Below are 8,283 nucleotides of genomic sequence, written 5' to 3'. Positions count from 1 at the left end.
AAAAGTTTCCTTTTGTTCTTTTTATATGTCAGCTACCCCCCCCCCCCAACCTCCCCCCAAAAAAGGGGAAGTGCCTTAGTCGGTAGATCGAAAGAGATATGTTAATTCAGACAATAACAATTAAAATATGTAATATTAATCGGGTAAAATTATTTACTTACTGCACACACAATGAGAGAGAGAGAGAGAGAGAGAGAGAGAGAGAGAGAGAGAGAGAGAGAGAGAGAGAGAGAGAGAGAGAGAGAGAGAGAGAGAATCTGTTGGAGGGGAGAAGGGATTGAGGGTGTGGGACAGACGAGTCACGAGGGTCACACATGACGCTTGCAGGTACTGTCGTGTTCAAGTTCAAAGGGAAGGAGGGAGTGAGGGTGTGGGACAGAGAATTACTACACACAATCTAGAGTTGCAAGGACAAATGAAAACTGTCTCACAAATGATAAGTTCAGTAAATCCATTCATAAATAAACTGAGGCTAGGGAGGTTCCAGATTTCGAAAGGGGTCTTACAGCACTTCCATTATCTGCAAAAAAAAAAAAAAAAAAAAAAAAAAAAAATAAGACTGAACACAAAAAAATTGAAGCGAAGTGTTCATATATACACAAATCAACTCAACTTAATTTTGGATGAGTTTACAAAAAGCTTTGCAGACTTCAGTAGTGTTCTGCCAGCACCCACATTCATATCAAACCCGTTTTGCAACAGTGATGTCAGCGACATAGCATCTCACCTTGGATTGCTTTTCAGCCTGAATGTCTTTGACCTGGTGATTGAAATTATTACAAGTAAAGTGATTTAGAACTGAGAAGCAAAGCAAATCACCCAGAATTCTGGACAGTAGTGTTGGAGAAATTTTCACTTCTGAAGGAAGTTTATCAGACTATGTTCATGCTTTGGGTCACCATACATGTGTAAATTGTGATTTTCAACAATGAACATTTCAATATTCAAGTATAGGTTACGTCTAACTTACAATCGCATAAATGGCTGCATAAGAAGGTCAGTTACAAATTACACTCCCGAAATATTCAAGTTAACAGAAGGAATGCAGAGCTAGCCTTCTCACTAAACTTTTTGAAAGGTAACAAATCTCTCTCTCTCTCTCTCTCTCTCTCTCTCTCTCTCTCTCTCTCTCTCTCTCTCTCTCTCTTATATATATATATATATATATATATATATATATATATATATATATATATATATATATATATATATATATATATATATATATATACAGTATATATATATATATATATATATATATATATATATATATATATATATATATATATATGAGGGATGTGGGGAAGAGATGGCGTCTCCACCGTATTTATAATGACAGATGCAGCCCTCAGCCTACATAAAGTTGGGGACCACTGGTTCAGAGACCTGGACATTAAACAAGAACTTCTAAAAAAAATGCAACAGAATTATGGTTTCACAGAAGAACGCTGAAGATCCCATAAACTGAGAGAGTAACACGTGAGGAGGTATTGAGAAGAGTGGATAAGGAGAGATCACTTCTAAAAGTGATAGCGAAAAGGCAGATGGAATTTATGAGGCATGTAATAAGAATAGAAAAGATCGAACTTTTGTGCATTACTCTTATATGCATGTTGAATTTATGTATATTGTATTAAAAACATGTGAAAAGGGCTTATTTTTTATATATGTTAATGTGAAAAGAAAACTATTCATTTGTTTATATATGTCGATATAAGTTATGACTCTGAAATATCGTTGTGTTCTGGGATGAGAGTTCTAGATACTGCTTCGGCGCAAGCCCTCTGACGGGCGTGAGTAATACAAGATGATTCTAGAGTGGGTCCGTGGCATGGCGTCATGTTGCGTAATGCTAGTCCTGGGAGTGTCTAGTCCGTCAGGAACATTTTAGAGTATTGGTCCTTCGTATATAAAGGACAGGTGACGGGTGAGAGGCAAGAGACCTGGCTGAACACTACTGGTGAGTGGAGACATTTCGGCTACATCCTTTGGGGTTTGGAATTTGTTACTGAACTTTCAATGATATAATATCTTGAAGATAAAGAAAATTCATCTGTTTAACACCAGAAGCTTTGTTCTTACATATCAACTTTTCATATCTGAAACTAAGCAATGTAATCTTTCCCTCGTTGCATAGTTTGTGGAGTCAACTCAAGACCTACTTCTTCGTAAGAACTTATGTATATTATTAATTAGTTTTGGTGTGCCGGGAGTATTCAAAGAATCTTATATAGTACTGTAAATACTTATGTTAAATCTTAAATATAGTCATATTTTATGTATGCTAGCTATCATTTTCGTTTGCTGTTAATGTTTTGCTATTGTTTGGTAAATGTTTTGAGTGAATTTTGTATAATCTATGTCATATACAATAGTCGAATGTAACAGAATTGGGGACCTGTCCGGGATCTGAATTGCTATCCTATTTTCTAATTCAAAGATTGTTCGTAAAGTAAACCTTTGTTAATTTTATGGAATATAGCCAGCAAACATGTCAGAGTTTAACGCATCTGAGTTTTTTGACAAATTTTGCGAGGACCCACAAGTTGAGAAGTTAAGTGATCTTAAGAAATCCAGCTTAGTGTTTAGGCAAACATTCTGAGCTTAATGTTAGAAATTTGATGGAGAAAGCGTATTGCTTAAAACTCACAAACCACAAGTGTTTCAAGCCTGTCCTAAATTAGAGATGGCATCTCAAGACCACTGTCTTACGCATCAAGATGCTCTGTTATTGAGTGAAGGAAGCCGGATACTGTTGACCTGAACTCGACCTCACAAAGTTCCAGGCCACGCTGCTACCAGGTGGGTCAACTGCTCTCGAGTCAACTTCATGCTCCCACTCGCTCCCACTAGCCTGTCCCATTGTACACTGACAGATCCGGATTCCAGGAAGAGCAGGGACAATTAGAAGCCTTGAGAGTTCATAGATATTGAGGAGAAGCAGCAAGTCCTGTAAGAACCTCTGATCAAGGCTAGGTGCGAGTTGGAAGGGGCCATTGAATTGACTCTGCTAAACCACTGCAGTATGGGAGTGCATACTGACCCTGGAAAAGTTTGTTCCATTGTTTATGCCCCTGCACCCCAAGACTTAAAGTAATTGCAAGCATTCTTGGGACTTTGTAACTATTATAAACAGTTTATTCCTAATTTCACTGGCGAGTTTGCCCCATTGTATAGATTAATGCGTAAAAATACAAGATTTGTATGGAATCAAGAAAAACAGAAGTGCTTTGATATTGTTAAGTTATTGTTCACATCTCACAGGGTACTGCATTGTATAATCCAGGTTATGAACCCTTTTTGGAAACAGACACTTCAGGATATGGGACTACTGCTGTACTGATGCATTGTAAAGATATGTACTCACAATGGCTGCCTGTAAAATTTGCATCATGTACTCTGAACAATGCAGAACATAACTACTCAAATCCAGAAAGAGAAGCATTGTCTGTGGTGTTAGGGTGTGAAAAATTCAAATAATTTCTTCTGGGTTCAAAATTCATCATTAGGAATGATCAACAACCTTTGCATAAACTGTTCTCCCATACAGCATGCGTACCTTTCACATGTTCTGCTAGGTTGCATTGTTGGTATCTAAGACTAGCTCAGTTTAATTATTGTATTTATTATTCAAACGGCACAGGTAATGTTAACAGCGATTGTTTAAGTAGACTGCCTCTACCTGAATATGGTCAGGATTGTGATCCATATGAACTAATCTTTACTGTAAATTCCCTGTTGCATATGAATATAACCTGTGTTGAAATTCAAAAGGAGATAGATAAGGATGAAAGTTTATCTGAATTGAAACATTGTATAAAATACGATGTTTCTATCAATGCTAAGTCTAACTTGTTGCCATATAAAAACGTTCTGAAGTATATGTCTCTTATGAAGTGCTGTATTCTGTATCAGAATCGTATTTTAATTCCTCATTCTGTACGGCAAATGGTATTAGAGAAATTTCATGTAGGCCATCCAGGAATATGTAGTATGAAGTCTTTAGTGCGCTCTCTTATCTGGTACCCTAACATTGATCATGATGTTGAAAGGCTGGTTAAAAATTGCGAGTTTTGCCAGTCTGTTCAAGCAAGACCAAGTAAGAATCAACATATAGTATGGCCTACTCTACCGAGGCTTTAGTCTCTTGTTCATACAGATCATTTTTCTATGAATCTCATACATGTCTTATTGTTGTAGATACACTTAGTAAGTATATAGAAGTGGAAATAGTGCACAGTGCGAGTGCAAATGAAATAATTGACGCTTTGCGTTTGGTGTTTTCACGTAATGTGTTGTGTGACACTCGTATTAGATAATGCTTCGGGTTTCACTAACAGTAGATTTAAACAGTTCCTGGAGAACAATGGCATTATTCATATAACTCCTCCTCCCTATTCACCGTCAAGTAATGGTCAAGCAGAGAGGAGGGTAAGGGTTGTAAAAGATTTGCTTAAGAAAAATCAAAGTGGTGAATCATTCAAAGCACGCTTGGCTCAAGTTTTATTCCATTATCGTACGGTTCTACATGTAACATTCCCCCATCAGTGTCCCTTGATAATAGAAAGTTTGTATTGGTCAAAGATAAAATAAACCCTAATATGCTGCTAATAAACCATCTTGTAAATTCAAACAAATAAATAAATTTGAGGTAGCGGATAAAATTTTAGCACTTAACTTGAGAGATGGTCCGAAATGGTTTCATGGTATAATTGTTCAGAAATTAGGTGTAAATGTGTATAATGATCTTGTTCAGGAATTAGATGTTATATGGAAACGACACTGTAACCAACTATTGTCAATTATAGGTTCGGTACGAAAGAAAAGCAACAATAATGAGTCCAAATGTGTATCATCCCATAATGAATTAGCTTCTCATCAACAAATAGTTCAACCTTATATTGCTGTTGGGTCTCATTTCAATGTTACACCTCACAATAACATAAGTGTACCAACTATTAGGGTCTCTGGTGATATTCCTGTAACAGATGTGCCCCCTATCAGGCACTCAACTAGAAATAGAAAACCTGTGATACGTTATGGTTATGATGAATATTAGAGAATATATTGTGTGCGCTCATTGTAATAATTTCCAAGATTATTCTTCCATTATAATATTGTTCTATTTTGTGTTTTCATTTAGAGAGGAGCAATTGTTGTATATTACTTTAGTATAGCTTACATTATAATCAACTCCATTTTCTGTTGTTGTAGTGACATCTTATGATCTTCATTACGTCATGCCTATGGCAGTTGGGCCGTTGAATTTCAAATCAGTGTCTCCTCAGTGAGCTAGAGAATACAACTCTTGTCAAGCACTCACTCGTCTTTCCATAACCCTTTATAACGAATACAAAATAAACTGAAGTATTTAAGAAGTTAAAGATTTATTACAATTGCATACTCCGTTCTCATCATCTCTGTCTTTCTTCAACCGATTTTCAGCCCAACCTCGTGTGATATTTCATGCATTCTGGTAAGTAAGCATTGTAAATCCTGTGGTGTTCTGTTAACAGGGACAGCATTATCAGCATACTCTAGGTCTGCTAAATTCTTATCACCAATCCAGTCCAATCCTTCTCCACCATCTCTGACTGTTCTACGCATTATAAAATCCATTAGGAGGATAGACAACATAAGTGACAACACATTCCCTTGTAGTACTCTGCTGTTCACGGGAAATTCCTTTGATAAGGGTCCATTAATATTAACTTTGCACTTGCTATGATTATGAACAGACTTAATCAAATTTACATATTTAAGAAGAATTCCATAATAACGCAGGATTTTCCACAAAATTGGCCGGTGCACACTATCAAAGGCTTTTTCATAGTCCACACATGCCATCAAAAGCGGATTTGTATAGTCTAAGCATTACTGTACAGCATGTCTCAAAATGAAAATTTGGTCAGTGCAACTTCTACCTTTCCCAAATCCTGCTTGTTCATCTCTCAGCTTTTCATCAATCTTTCTCTCCAGTCTCTTTAGAATAAGCATACTATATATTTTCATAGCAACTGGCGTAAGTGTTATGCCTCTGTAATTATTGCAATCAGTCAGGTCTCCTTTTTTGCTATTTTCACCAACACTCTTAACTCCCATTCATCAGGTTTTGCCTCTTCATGCCACATTCTACAAAATAATCTTATAAGTAGTCTGGGAGTCCCATCATTTTCGGCCAGTATCACCTCTGCAATTATTCCATCGTATCTCAGGGCTTTCCATCCCTGTAGTTTTTTTTAGGATAGCTTCGACTTCAAATATACTGAATTCCTTCATGGGAACATCAAGGTCTTCCTCAGCTTCAGGTATATCAATCAAATTATTCCCTTCATATCTCTTCATCTTCTGTTGCTATGACCGAGCCCTCTCTCTTTTTAATGGGTATATGCTTCTTCTTTGCCCCAGTAGCGATTTCATTAATAATTCTATGAGAAATTCTTACACCATAGCCACTTCCTGAATTCATAGCTTTGTCAGCTTCATCTGCTTTACTATCTAAATATTCTCTCTAGTCATTCCTGGCTTTTATTTTGACCTCACTATCAATACTGGAATACTTAGCATGCTCTACCTTGTAATTTTCATTACTTCCTCGAAAACTTTCAACAAGCACTTTCTGTCATTGTCGCCTTTTTATAGTATCCCAAGTATCATTCGATATCTATGGCTTTCTCCTTGTAACTGCGTGTCCCAAGACTTCATTACCAACTGACTGATATATGTTCTTAATATCACGCCATTCTTCATTAATTGTCTGTTCTTCGTATCTTAAAGTCCTAAAGACTGCAAATCGATTCCTACATTCAATTACAAATGTTTTTTTCTGTGCTCTTCTTCTAAAAGCTTATTTTATCAAACCTAGGTATTCTATCCATCCTTCTGTTGGGTACTTTCAGTTTTAATTTCAGTGTGGCAATGAGGAGCTGGTGATCACTTCCAATATCTGCACCTCTATAGCTTCTTACATTTCTCAGAGTCCTCCTTCTCTCTTTATTAATGGCAATGTGATCTATCAGATTTTTGTAACTGCCACAGGGTGAAGTCCATGTATACTTGTGGATGTTCTTGTGTTGAAAAAGAGTACCTCCAATGACAAGATTGTTTTCTGAACAGAAACTTATGAAATGTGCTCTATTTTCATTTGCAACTTCGCTAAGACCCTCGACATCCATCAAATTCTCTATCCCTTGATTCTTTCTTTCAACTTTAGCATTGAAGCCGCATATCCCAATTTTCATATTTTTCTCAGGAATCTCATCTATTACCCTCTGCAGTTCTTCATGATAATCATCTTTCCTTTCTTCAGGGAATCATTTGTTGGGGCATAGAAAACTATAATACTGCACTACTTTGATTTGAACTTTGCTAGTAACAATCTACTATTTACAGCTCTCCATTCGGTTAATTCCTCTTCTGCTCTTGGTGTCATCATCATTCTTACCCCTTCTCTTCCAACTCCATCTGATCTTCCTGAGTAGATATATGTATTGCCTTGGTCTAAAGTTTCCTTACCAGTCCCCTTATAATGTGCTTCACTTGGGGCCTAAATATCCAAACTATATTTCATAAATTCGCTCTCCCCTTGCTGTAACTTCCAATTCTGATTCATGGTTCTAACATTCCAATTACCTATTTTCAATTTTTCTTTAGTATTCATAAACCGGGAGATTCTTAGCCCCCGCTACGCCCGGGAGTGGAGACCATTCTGTTATTTTCTTTTTCCATGACTGACCAAATCCATAGAGGATTTATTGGCTAGATACATCAAAGGATAGCCAGTTCTTTGTGATGTGCAGTGCCTATCTAACTAAGGAAAGCGACCCCTGCCGGTCCATACTGGAGTAAAAGCCGAAGAGACAGTTTGTGCTTCGCCTTAAACCCAATCCATCACGCTGCTGCTATTAACTTCATCGAGATTCGTATATATATATATATATATATATATATATATATATATATATATACTTATATATGTATATATATATATATGTATATATATATATATATATATATATATATACATATATATATATATATATATATATATACTTATATATGTATATATATATATATATATGTATATATATATATATATATATATATATATATATATATATATATATATATATATATATATATATATATTATGCACGCATATATACTGCACATGTAAATAGATACATACACGCATTATACATACATATAATGTATTTTGTTTATGTTTTCATATGTACAATGAAGAGGTGAATAGCCAGCTCTTAAAATGAGTTCCTCTCATGT

The sequence above is a fragment of the Palaemon carinicauda genome, chromosome 3 (genome assembly GCF_036898095.1).
Source record: "Palaemon carinicauda isolate YSFRI2023 chromosome 3, ASM3689809v2, whole genome shotgun sequence".
Classification (NCBI taxonomy): Eukaryota; Metazoa; Arthropoda; class Malacostraca; order Decapoda; family Palaemonidae; genus Palaemon; species Palaemon carinicauda.
This window is presented reverse-complemented; position numbering follows the sequence as displayed.